Source organism: Anomaloglossus baeobatrachus, chromosome 3 (genome assembly GCF_048569485.1).
Source record: "Anomaloglossus baeobatrachus isolate aAnoBae1 chromosome 3, aAnoBae1.hap1, whole genome shotgun sequence".
Taxonomy (NCBI): Eukaryota; Metazoa; Chordata; class Amphibia; order Anura; family Aromobatidae; genus Anomaloglossus; species Anomaloglossus baeobatrachus.
Genome location: NC_134355.1, coordinates 653,801,496 through 653,814,326, shown reverse-complemented (window position 1 = coordinate 653,814,326; position 12,831 = coordinate 653,801,496).

Below are 12,831 nucleotides of genomic sequence, written 5' to 3'. Positions count from 1 at the left end.
ACGGCTCACACCTAGGCCCAATGAGTAACAAGCTATCACTGGCAACTACTAAGACAAAGTGCTGAGTACTTATACCAGAGTGGAGTGGAGAAATCAGAACAGCTGAGCCAACTCAGGACGGAAAGCCAAGAAAGACAAAAGGAATTGCTTAACCATTGCAGTGCCACCACAAGGAGAGTCTGCTCAGAACAGCTGAGCCAACTCAGGACGGAAAGCCAAGAAAGACAAAAGGAATTGCTTAACTATAGCAGTGCCACCACAAGGAGAGTCTGCTCAAAAAACTGGAAAGCAATGCAAATGCAACCAGCACAGTCATGTGTGCAATCACTTACTGAGGAGACCTTCTGACTCTTTTAATAGGGGAGACCTATCACTGTCGCACACAATTGCACCACGGTCAGAACGTCGGAGGGTAAGTATAAGAGTAGAGGCAAGGACCTTATGTTAAAAGGATCACTCCAGCGCTGAGAAAAAAGAAAACGCTGGAGTGGGGTTTTAAGCTTCAATTGTGATTTCAGCTTCCAGATTACATAAATCCATTTGCAATACTATTTATCCTCCTCTGTGTTAATTACATTGCAGAATTTAGTATCCTTGAAAATATTGACATTTTACTTTTTGTTCCCTCTACAAGATCACTAATATATGTTTAAAAGAAAAAGTCCCAATACTGACCCTTGTGGTACCCCACTGTTAAATGTGACCCATTTAGAGTGTGTTCCATTAATAATCACCTTGTTTCCTATGACTGAGCCAGTTGTTAACCCAAAGAAAAGGTCCCAATACTGACCCCTGTGGTACTCCACTGTTAACTGGGACCCATTTAGAGTGTGTTCCATTAATAATCACCTTGTTTCCTGTAACTGAGCAAGTTGTTAACCCAAAGAAGAGGTTCCAATACTAACCCCTATGGTACCCCACTGTTAACTGTGACCTCTTTAGAGTGTATTCAATTAATAATCACCTTGTTTCCTATAACTGAGCCAGTTGTTAACTAAAAATAAAAGGTCCCAATACTGACCCCTGTGGTACCCCACTGTTAACTGTGACCCATTTAGAGAGTATTCCATGAATAATCACCTTTGTTCCTATGATTGAGACAGCTGTTAACCCGACAAAGAGGTCCCAATACTGACCCTCGTGGTGCTTCACTGTTAACTGTGACCCATTTAGACAGTGTTCCATGAATAATCACCTTTGTTCCTATGACCAAGCCAGTTGTTAACCCAAAGAAGATGTCCCAATACTAACCCCTATGGTACTCCACTGTTAACTGTGACCTATTTAGAATGTATTCCATTAATAATCACCTTGTTTCCCATAACTGAGCCAGTCATTAACCAAAAAGAAAAGGTCCCAATACTGACCCCTGTGGTACCCCACTGTTAACTGTGACCCATTTAGAGAGTGTTCCATGAATAATCACCTTTGTTCCAATGATTGAGCCAGTTGTTAACCTAAGGAAGAGGTCCCAATACTGACCCTTGTGTTGCCCCACTGTTACCTGTGACTCATTTAGAATGTGCCCCATTATTAACCACCTTGTTTCCTATGACTGAGCCATGTGTGTTAACCTAAAGAAAAAGACCCAATACTGACCCCTGTGGTGCCCCACTGTTACCTGTAACCCATTTAGAGTGTGCCCCATTAATAATCACCTTGTTTCCTATGACTCAGCCAGTTGTTAACCCAATTATACAAATTTTCCCCTAGTCTCATATTTCTCATTTTATGCAACAACCTTTTTATGTGACGCCATGTTACGGTATTATATTCACTATACCCATAAAAGTAAATTAGTCATTCCCTGTCTTTGGCCTTTTAAGTCCATGGTTCCTAATGAAAAGTAGATCTTTGATAATAAAATGTTACTTTTTCCCCTAAAGACACTCAACACTCATTGTTTTTTTTTACAATGTATACACACAAATCCCCTAGAAATCGGCCATTAATGTTTGCCGGGATCCAATTTCACATTTTAACACCAGATGGAAAAGTAGTTTGACGTTTTTGTACCCGAAGGTTCTTCGTCAGTGATCGGATGTGACATGACGCCAGACTTTGTTTACATCTGTAGGGTGAATTGTTGCCTTAAGAACAGAAAAAGCAAATAATATAACACCCAGGAGCAACATTGTATCATCCAAACATTGGCACAGCAAGTTGTCATACATTTACCTAGCAGCAGATATAATACACAGTCATTTGTTCTGAAGGGGGGATGGGATGTGTTATTACCTCCAGAGCTGAAAATAGGACAGATATACTGTGCCAATTATTATTTTCATTGATAGTGGCATATATTTTGGTGATAATACCAATGCCATACAACATATCATTATACATTGAGGATATACAGTACAGTATTGCCAGTTGCAGTGCATAAAATAAGTTACTGCTCATGTAGACAGTTCACTTCCACAATTAGATCAGACATATTGCCCAAATACTGGCCAAAGTGTATATACAATGCATCCCAATCATTCCATATCCAACAGCATATCCCATTTTCAACTACTGTATATCTACATCTTTAGGACACAGATACAGTTGAATACAAAGATAAAGCAGAGAGCCGTCAGCTCCCTGCTCCACCGTTCACCTGTGCTGTCTGCATTTAGTGCAATAATGTCCTGCTGCACCTGGCTACACAAAACACAGAGCGGAAACCTGGAAATTGGGGTGTGAGAGTGAGTTTTTTATTTGCCAGTGGAGTAGTGGCACAATTTGTTTTAGGCTGGAGTCACGCTTGTGAGTGACTTGCGTGAGTCTTGCATCGCATCACCCCGGCATGACCGAACACTCTCCAGACATCTCAGCTGCACAGAAATACATGTGTTGCGCCTCTGAGGCTTCAGTCGCCACAGGGTACTGCATCTCCCTTAAGATGTAGTACTTATCCCGGGTAAGGAGAGGTTAATCATTGGTGTTTCTCACACTCACACACAAAACACAGTTGGGTGCCTTCTCACTGGGGGGATGGCCTAGGGTAGGCAGGGAGTAAGCCATCACGAAGCATGGGACTTTCCCGTTCACTAGGACAACCACCTGGGGGGTGGCACCACTTGGGGAAAAAGGGAAGGAGCATCTTCACACTTGAGCAGACTTTCCCAGGCACAGCTTGGGGTAGGAAGCAGAGTTTGGACTCCCGTCCAGACACCATCACTTCAGACACTTCTGGGAGCACCACAAGGCCTGTGGCTTGGAGTGGATAGCTCAGCCCGGGTTCTCTACAGCTACACGGGATTCCAGGGTCTGTGGAGAGTGCAGGAAACGCAGCCTGTTCCATTTTCTACAAAGACTGGGATTTGGAGGGACCGCGACCAGAAAGGACTCACAGTGGAAGAAAGCATTGGTGAAACGTGCGTCGGGTGCGTGGTGGGTGAGCAATTGTTATGGGTTAAACTATAGCATCTATTTACCTATATGATTTACAATTAGTTGATGATATGCAATTTGTTGGACTCACTTTGTGCAACATAATCCTATGTGCAATATCATATAGTGTGCAATATTATCTAATGTGCAATATTATTTGATGTGCAATAGCATAGGAATGTATTATATTTCTAGTTATCTGTAGAAAGACATATATATATATATATATATATATATATATATATATATTAATTCTCATTATATTATTCTATATTGTATCTAGGATATTTATATACACAGTGCCATATACATTTTTGGATATATGCACATCATCATTGTGGGTTTTTTTTGTATTTATGTTCATATCACCATTTTGTTTTTGCCTGTTATGTCTGTCTTTTAAATATAAGTCTGTTTTTTTGTCTTTCTATCTAATAAACGTGATGTTTTATGTACAGTTTGATGTTGTCCTGGCACAATATTTTCTTTTTTTTTTTTCCCCCTGTTATGTAGTGCCTTAAAATAAAATATTTTCTTGAAATTGCATAAATAGGTAATTATTAAAGAACATGAATATTCACTGCTCCACATGCCCATAATCCCACCCACCTCTCAGCAGCGGCTTCAGTGCAAAGAGATGGGCAGGATTATAGGCGTGGAGAACAGTGAATATTCATATCCTTAATTAGCCGGCATATTGCAGTGCAGGGACCACACAGGTCTCTATGATGCAATGCATTTCAGCTGGATGTGCGCCCTCGGACATACAGCCAGCTGAAGCAGGCACTGGTGTCCGCGGGCCCTCCAAGATCACGGGCCTCATAGCAGTAGAGTGGCCTGCCGCCATTGGTGGTATGCCACTGAGCACCAGTTCATAGAGAGAATGCTCTGGAGCTACAAAAGATTGAAGAAGAGCTACAAAACTGATAAAGGGCATGGAGGAAACATTAAAAGAAATACATGTATTTAGTCTTTAGAAGAGAAGTATAAGAGGTACATGATTAACTTGTGCAAGAATATACAGTATATAGCAAAAGTGAGTACACCCCTCACATTTTTATAAATATTTTATTATATATTTTCATGGTACAGCACTGAAGATCTGACCCTGTGATACAATAAGACACAAGAACATTGAACCAAGGCACATCTCGCATCACAAATCAACGCCACTCCATATGGCACATAATATTAAGAAGAAGAAAAATGGAGCTTACAAGGCTATTGTTGCAAAAATATCCAAATTTTTATTATACAAAATTCATATTATATTAAAATCGTTACGATCAGTATAGAAAAGGTACATATACGGTGCTTACATAGAGAAAAAGGTGAATTACCACACATAAATGGGAGAGCAAAGGTGATAACACCCCAAATAAGCATGAAGGGACAAAGGGTCATAAGTGAATATAGATGGCTGGCTAGTAACTATGGCGTCTCTGTCTTGATAATAACCATAATTCTATGTAGCCCAATCAGCATAGATCTATAAGGCAGGACAGAGATTTGCCAAATATCAAGCTAAACATGACAAAAGGTCACAAAATGACCAACAAGTATGGCGCCCTCACCCTGGCTGGACACATAAAGTAGTGTAGCCAAATCGGCATATGTCCGTTTTATGCCGGATAGGGATCGCCGGAAAAAAGCCAGTCACATGAAAAAGACCCTAAGAACCCATAACTTACACATGGTTAAGAAGAGGGGCAAGCACCAGAGCGTCCCAGGACAGTGCCACGAGCCTTCCTACGCGCGTTTCGCACGGATTACATCTGCTGGCTTCATCAGGGAAGGTGTACGGCAATTGCCGTTCAAGGACCTTATAACGGAAGTCGCTAGACTTCATTGGGCAGCCCATGACCTGGAAAATGCGTCCCAGCCAATCGGATCCCCGCCGACGCGCACACGCACCGCGCGCCCCACATCACACGCCCCTCAGCCGCCCAATGGGAGAGGGAGCCCGGAGCAGAAGAACACGTGCTCCAAAGCCACCCTCATCCACAGAGGACAGCCAAGGGGCGGGCAAGGAAGGCGAGCGGCGCGCGCGGGTCACGGAAATCAGAGGGCGGGACACAGCTCCCAGCTAGAGTCCGTCAATCAGCCATCAGGTTGCCATGGTGGCGCGCACGCCAAAGCACGGCAAGAGTCCGCACCACGCCCCCGGCAGTCCAGTGAGGGGGGACGCGGCGGACCCCCGGGCCCAGGGGTCCGCAGCATCCGCCCCCACCATAAGGGACGCCGGGCTGGCAGCGAGGACACAAACCGCGCGATGGGAGCGCGCACAGCAACCAGAGGGCGGGACAGACTAATAGCTGGAATTGAAAAATGTGAACAATACATAAGTATCCTTGCCATCCTATAGATAAAACCACAGGAAATAAGATAACAATGGCATCAAGCATATTACATAAAACCAGAGGGCAGGAGATTATTATGAAAGGATCTTCTTAAGATGACAGTACGTCCATATCATAAAGGAATCATATACAAACAATTTCTCCAAGAAAATCGATGTCTGGTCCAAGTCCAAAATGTCAACCACAATGGGTAATAACTAAACAAGGTCCTATGAAGGCAAAAGAATTAAATTAGGAACACTGAAAATTAAAAACAGGGCCATAAAGAGGAAATAGATAAAAATTAATTAAAAAAATTCTAAATTAAAAAAGAAAGAAAGAATGGTGCAGTACATAATGAGAGCCACTCATAGAAACGGGGCGAAGTTTAGAGCCTCATTGAGGCCCTTTGGTGTGACTGTGTCCAAAATGGTAATCCATTTCAGTTCACGTTGGGCCAAAAGTCTTTTGACATTTCCCCCCCTAATCCCACAATGAATCACGTCGATACCCCTGACCATAAAAGATCTAGGGCTGCATCCATGGACCAATTTAAAGTGGCGCGGTATAGTTTTTAATTCTGCCACATTGGTCGCTGTGGTTGCCGCCCGAATGTCCCTCACATGCTCCCTTACTCTTACTCTTAATTCCCTTGATGTCATCCCTATATAGATCATATTACAATCACATGTTGCATAATAGATGACATTGATGGTAGTACAGGAGATATGTTCTCTTATAGGGAAATTTCTTCTCCCATCACTAGTATGGAAAGAAGAGCAGCGAGAGACATTCGGGCAGGAAACACAGCGGCCACAAGGGAAGCAACCTTTAATAGGTCCAGATGAACCAAAAGAACTACTGGTCACTGGTGGTATGTAATGACTTTTGACCAAGTAGTCCTTAAGATTTCTACATCGCCTGGCAGTCATCAAAGGTACAGGGGGCAGATGTGACTTCAAAGTGGGATCAGATTGAAGGATCGGCCAGAATTTAGTCAAAATTTCTCTCATCTCCTGCCATCTAACATTAAATGTTGAGATGAACCTGATATTTTCCACAGGCCTGGCTTCACCTCTCCTCCCGTGAAGCAGATCATCCCTAGACACCGATCTTGCTCTCTGATAAGCTTGTTTCAGGGTACGGTTCCCATACCCTCTGTTTTTGAACCTCATCCTCAAATCATCTGCCTGTTGTTTAAAAACGTTGTCCTGAGAGCAGAGTCGTCTCATCCTGAGATACTGGCCAATTGGGATGGCGCGTACAGTGGAGTTGGTATGGGCCGAAGTGGCATGGAGTAGGGAATTTACAGACGTCGGTTTCCTGTACACATCCGTCTGCAGAGCCCCAAACTCGTCTGTAGTGATTTTAATATCTAAAAACTCAACTCCACTGTCGCTAAAACTATATGTCAATTTGATGTTATAATCGTTTGTGTTGAGCTGGTCCATGAAAAGTTTGAGTTGAGAGATGGTACCCTGCCAGATGATCAATAGATCATCAATGTATCTCACCCACATTGACACCATGGGGGCGGCCCATGCACCTCCGTCAACAAACAAACCCCTCTCCCAAAAACCGAGAAAGAGGTTTGCGTACGAAGGCGCACAGGCCGCGCCCATAGCGGTCCCCCGCCTCTGCAGATAGAATCTATCTTTAAAGACGAAGAAGTTGTGGGTGAGTACATAGTCAAGAAGTTCCAGGACCAGCTCACAAATCCGTCCATCCCAATTACTCATACTCAAGAAGAAACGAGCTGCTCTCAGGCCATCGTCATGGCTGATACACGTATATAAAGATTCTATATCAGCCACCACCAAGAGGGTCCCTGGGTCCACATGAACCCCATCAAGTCTATTAAGAACCTCGGTCGTATCCCTAACATAGGATGGAAGGGTCTCCACCAGGGGTTTTAAATAATAGTCAATAAACTGACAGATGGGACTACACAACCCCTCCATCCCTGAAACAATGGGCCGACCGGGTGGATTGATGGGGTCCTTGTGGACCTTGGGTAACAGGTAAAAAGTTGGAATTTTTGGATATTTTACAAATAATCCATCAAAAACCCCCTTGGTAATGATCCCTTGATCTAAGGCATCATTGATGATGAGGTACAATTGGGCAGAGAATGAGATCAGAGGCGACAAATCCAATCTACTATATGTCTCTCTATCTCTCAGCTGCCTGTGGGCCTCCCTTTCATAAAGATCAACCGGCCAAACCACGACATTACCCCCCTTGTCTGCGGCCTTGAATATGACATCCTTCATATCGCCCAGTTCTTTCAAGGCTCTCCTTTGGATTGCAGTTAAATTGTCCCGTGATCGGCGAGTGGAGATATCACGAAGATTTTCACTAACCAAACGGGTAAAAATCTCCACCGCCGGGCACAGAGACAAGGGGGGGAAAGTCACGGATCTAGGCCTCAAGGAGGTGGGAAACTCACCTGGCAGCTGAGATGATGGTTCTTCTGAGAGATCCTCCAAAATTTGTGTCGCACTCTGTCCCATAGCAAGATCAGTGTCTCCTGTCGATGATTTAGAATGTAACTTATGAAGGATCAGCTTCCGGGAGAAAAGGTGAAGATCCTTCAGAGCTGTAAACAAATCAAAGGTGTTAGTGGGGGAAAATGTCAAACCCTTGCTCAACACCTGTAGTTGAGCCGTAGACAAAGTGTATTTTGACAGGTTAATTACCTGGGGGCCTTCGCCCGAACCAATATCTTTAGGTCTGCCGGCACCCCTCTTTTTAGGTTGACGTAATCTATTATCCCAAGACATTTGAGCAGAAGAACACGTGCTCCAAAGCCACCCTCATCCACAGAGGACAGCCAAGGGGCGGGCAAGGAAGGCGAGCGGCGCGCGCGGGTCACGGAAATCAGAGGGCGGGACACAGCTCCCAGCTAGAGTCCGTCAATCAGCCATCAGGTTGCCATGGTGGCGCGCACGCCAAAGCACGGCAAGAGTCCGCACCACGCCCCCGGCAGTCCAGTGAGGGGGGACGCGGCGGACCCCCGGGCCCAGGGGTCCGCAGCATCCGCCCCCACCATAAGGGACGCCGGGCTGGCAGCGAGGACACAAACCGCGCGATGGGAGCGCGCACAGCAACCAGAGGGCGGGACAGACTAATAGCTGGAATTGAAAAATGTGAACAATACATAAGTATCCTTGCCATCCTATAGATAAAACCACAGGAAATAAGATAACAATGGCATCAAGCATATTACATAAAACCAGAGGGCAGGAGATTATTATGAAAGGATCTTCTTAAGATGACAGTACGTCCATATCATAAAGGAATCATATACAAACAATTTCTCCAAGAAAATCGATGTCTGGTCCAAGTCCAAAATGTCAACCACAATGGGTAATAACTAAACAAGGTCCTATGAAGGCAAAAGAATTAAATTAGGAACACTGAAAATTAAAAACAGGGCCATAAAGAGGAAATAGATAAAAATTAATTAAAAAAATTCTAAATTAAAAAAGAAAGAAAGAATGGTGCAGTACATAATGAGAGCCACTCATAGAAACGGGGCGAAGTTTAGAGCCTCATTGAGGCCCTTTGGTGTGACTGTGTCCAAAATGGTAATCCATTTCAGTTCACGTTGGGCCAAAAGTCTTTTGACATTTCCCCCCCTAATCCCACAATGAATCACGTCGATACCCCTGACCATAAAAGATCTAGGGCTGCATCCATGGACCAATTTAAAGTGGCGCGGTATAGTTTTTAATTCTGCCACATTGGTCGCTGTGGTTGCCGCCCGAATGTCCCTCACATGCTCCCTTACTCTTACTCTTAATTCCCTTGATGTCATCCCTATATAGATCATATTACAATCACATGTTGCATAATAGATGACATTGATGGTAGTACAGGAGATATGTTCTCTTATAGGGAAATTTCTTCTCCCATCACTAGTATGGAAAGAAGAGCAGCGAGAGACATTCGGGCAGGAAACACAGCGGCCACAAGGGAAGCAACCTTTAATAGGTCCAGATGAACCAAAAGAACTACTGGTCACTGGTGGTATGTAATGACTTTTGACCAAGTAGTCCTTAAGATTTCTACATCGCCTGGCAGTCATCAAAGGTACAGGGGGCAGATGTGACTTCAAAGTGGGATCAGATTGAAGGATCGGCCAGAATTTAGTCAAAATTTCTCTCATCTCCTGCCATCTAACATTAAATGTTGAGATGAACCTGATATTTTCCACAGGCCTGGCTTCACCTCTCCTCCCGTGAAGCAGATCATCCCTAGACACCGATCTTGCTCTCTGATAAGCTTGTTTCAGGGTACGGTTCCCATACCCTCTGTTTTTGAACCTCATCCTCAAATCATCTGCCTGTTGTTTAAAAACGTTGTCCTGAGAGCAGAGTCGTCTCATCCTGAGATACTGGCCAATTGGGATGGCGCGTACAGTGGAGTTGGTATGGGCCGAAGTGGCATGGAGTAGGGAATTTACAGACGTCGGTTTCCTGTACACATCCGTCTGCAGAGCCCCAAACTCGTCTGTAGTGATTTTAATATCTAAAAACTCAACTCCACTGTCGCTAAAACTATATGTCAATTTGATGTTATAATCGTTTGTGTTGAGCTGGTCCATGAAAAGTTTGAGTTGAGAGATGGTACCCTGCCAGATGATCAATAGATCATCAATGTATCTCACCCACATTGACACCATGGGGGCGGCCCATGCACCTCCGTCAACAAACAAACCCCTCTCCCAAAAACCGAGAAAGAGGTTTGCGTACGAAGGCGCACAGGCCGCGCCCATAGCGGTCCCCCGCCTCTGCAGATAGAATCTATCTTTAAAGACGAAGAAGTTGTGGGTGAGTACATAGTCAAGAAGTTCCAGGACCAGCTCACAAATCCGTCCATCCCAATTACTCATACTCAAGAAGAAACGAGCTGCTCTCAGGCCATCGTCATGGCTGATACACGTATATAAAGATTCTATATCAGCCACCACCAAGAGGGTCCCTGGGTCCACATGAACCCCATCAAGTCTATTAAGAACCTCGGTCGTATCCCTAACATAGGATGGAAGGGTCTCCACCAGGGGTTTTAAATAATAGTCAATAAACTGACAGATGGGACTACACAACCCCTCCATCCCTGAAACAATGGGCCGACCGGGTGGATTGATGGGGTCCTTGTGGACCTTGGGTAACAGGTAAAAAGTTGGAATTTTTGGATATTTTACAAATAATCCATCAAAAACCCCCTTGGTAATGATCCCTTGATCTAAGGCATCATTGATGATGAGGTACAATTGGGCAGAGAATGAGATCAGAGGCGACAAATCCAATCTACTATATGTCTCTCTATCTCTCAGCTGCCTGTGGGCCTCCTTTTCATAAAGATCAACCGGCCAAACCATGACATTACCCCCCTTGTCTGCGGCCTTGAATATGACATCCTTCATATCGCCCAGTTCTTTCAAGGCTCTCCTTTGGATTGCAGTTAAATTGTCCCGTGATCGGCGAGTGGAGATATCACGAAGATTTTCACTAACCAAACGGGTAAAAATCTCCACCGCCGGGCACAGAGACAAGGGGGGGAAAGTCACGGATCTAGGCCTCAAGGAGGTGGGAAACTCACCTGGCAGCTGAGATGATGGTTCTTCTGAGAGATCCTCCAAAATTTGTGTCGCACTCTGTCCCATAGCAAGATCAGTGTCTCCTGTCGATGATTTAGAATGTAACTTATGAAGGATCAGCTTCCGGGAGAAAAGGTGAAGATCCTTCAGAGCTGTAAACAAATCAAAGGTGTTAGTGGGGGAAAATGTCAAACCCTTGCTCAACACCTGTAGTTGAGCCGTAGACAAAGTGTATTTTGACAGGTTAATTACCTGGGGGCCTTCGCCCGAACCAATATCTTTAGGTCTGCCGGCACCCCTCTTTTTAGGTTGACGTAATCTATTATCCCAAGACATTTGGCTCTGATTGCCCCTTCCAGATGTCGTAGTACTGCCGGATAAACCACTTTCTTCGCCTGATGTATAGGAGGAGATGGAACCTGATCTTGATCCCCCAAACCGTGGGCGTTGATATGGTTTAAATCTATCACTACCCCTCCATTTATACATCTTATTCTGACGTCTGTCATCCAGATCTCTCTGTAGTTTCCGTATCTTAGTGTCTTGAACCTCTTTACTCAGTTTCTCAATTTCCAAGTCAAGACCCTCATTAAACTTATTAATTGCTGTTGTTGTCATGTTTTTTTCTATATCGATCTGCAAGGAGTTGATATCACCTTCTAAGGTAGCAAGGGTCTCCTTATTCAACCCAATTAAGAGTTGAAGAAATTGTTTGGAGCAGTCAGAGGCAGCGGTCTCCCATTTTCTTTTAAACTCATCATTTTGGATGGGGAACGAGGGAAAGACTTGAACTCGTAGTCCCCTCGGAATTAAACCGAGTTCCACATATCTCTCCAAAAAGGTACAATTAAGCCAAATCCTCGTCCGTTTCTTAAGTAGCTCTGTAATCTTATTGCACAAATCCCTAGTACATGCACCATTACTTTCCAAAACCCCTGTGGGTTCACCTTTTAGCACCTCGTTAATTTTATTAAGCCACGCCTCCTCGCGGGCTTTAAAGTTCATCATTGTCCGAGACTGTGCTGTGAATAACACAAAAAAGACCATAAGACACAAGAACATTGAACCAAGGCACATCTCGCATCACAAATCAACGCCACTCCATATGGCACATAATATTAAGAAGAAGAAAAATGGAGCTTACAAGGCTATTGTTGCAAAAATATCCAAATTTTTATTATACAAAATTCATATTATATTAAAATCGTTACGATCAGTATAGAAAAGGTACATATACGGTGCTTACATAGAGAAAAAGGTGAATTACCACACATAAATGGGAGAGCAAAGGTGATAACACCCCAAATAAGCATGAAGGGACAAAGGGTCATAAGTGAATATAGATGGCTGGCTAGTAACTATGGCGTCTCTGTCTTGATAATAACCATAATTCTATGTAGCCCAATCAGCATAGATCTATAAGGCAGGACAGAGATTTGCCAAATATCAAGCTAAACATGACAAAAGGTCACAAAATGACCAACAAGTATGGCGCCCTCACCCTGGCTG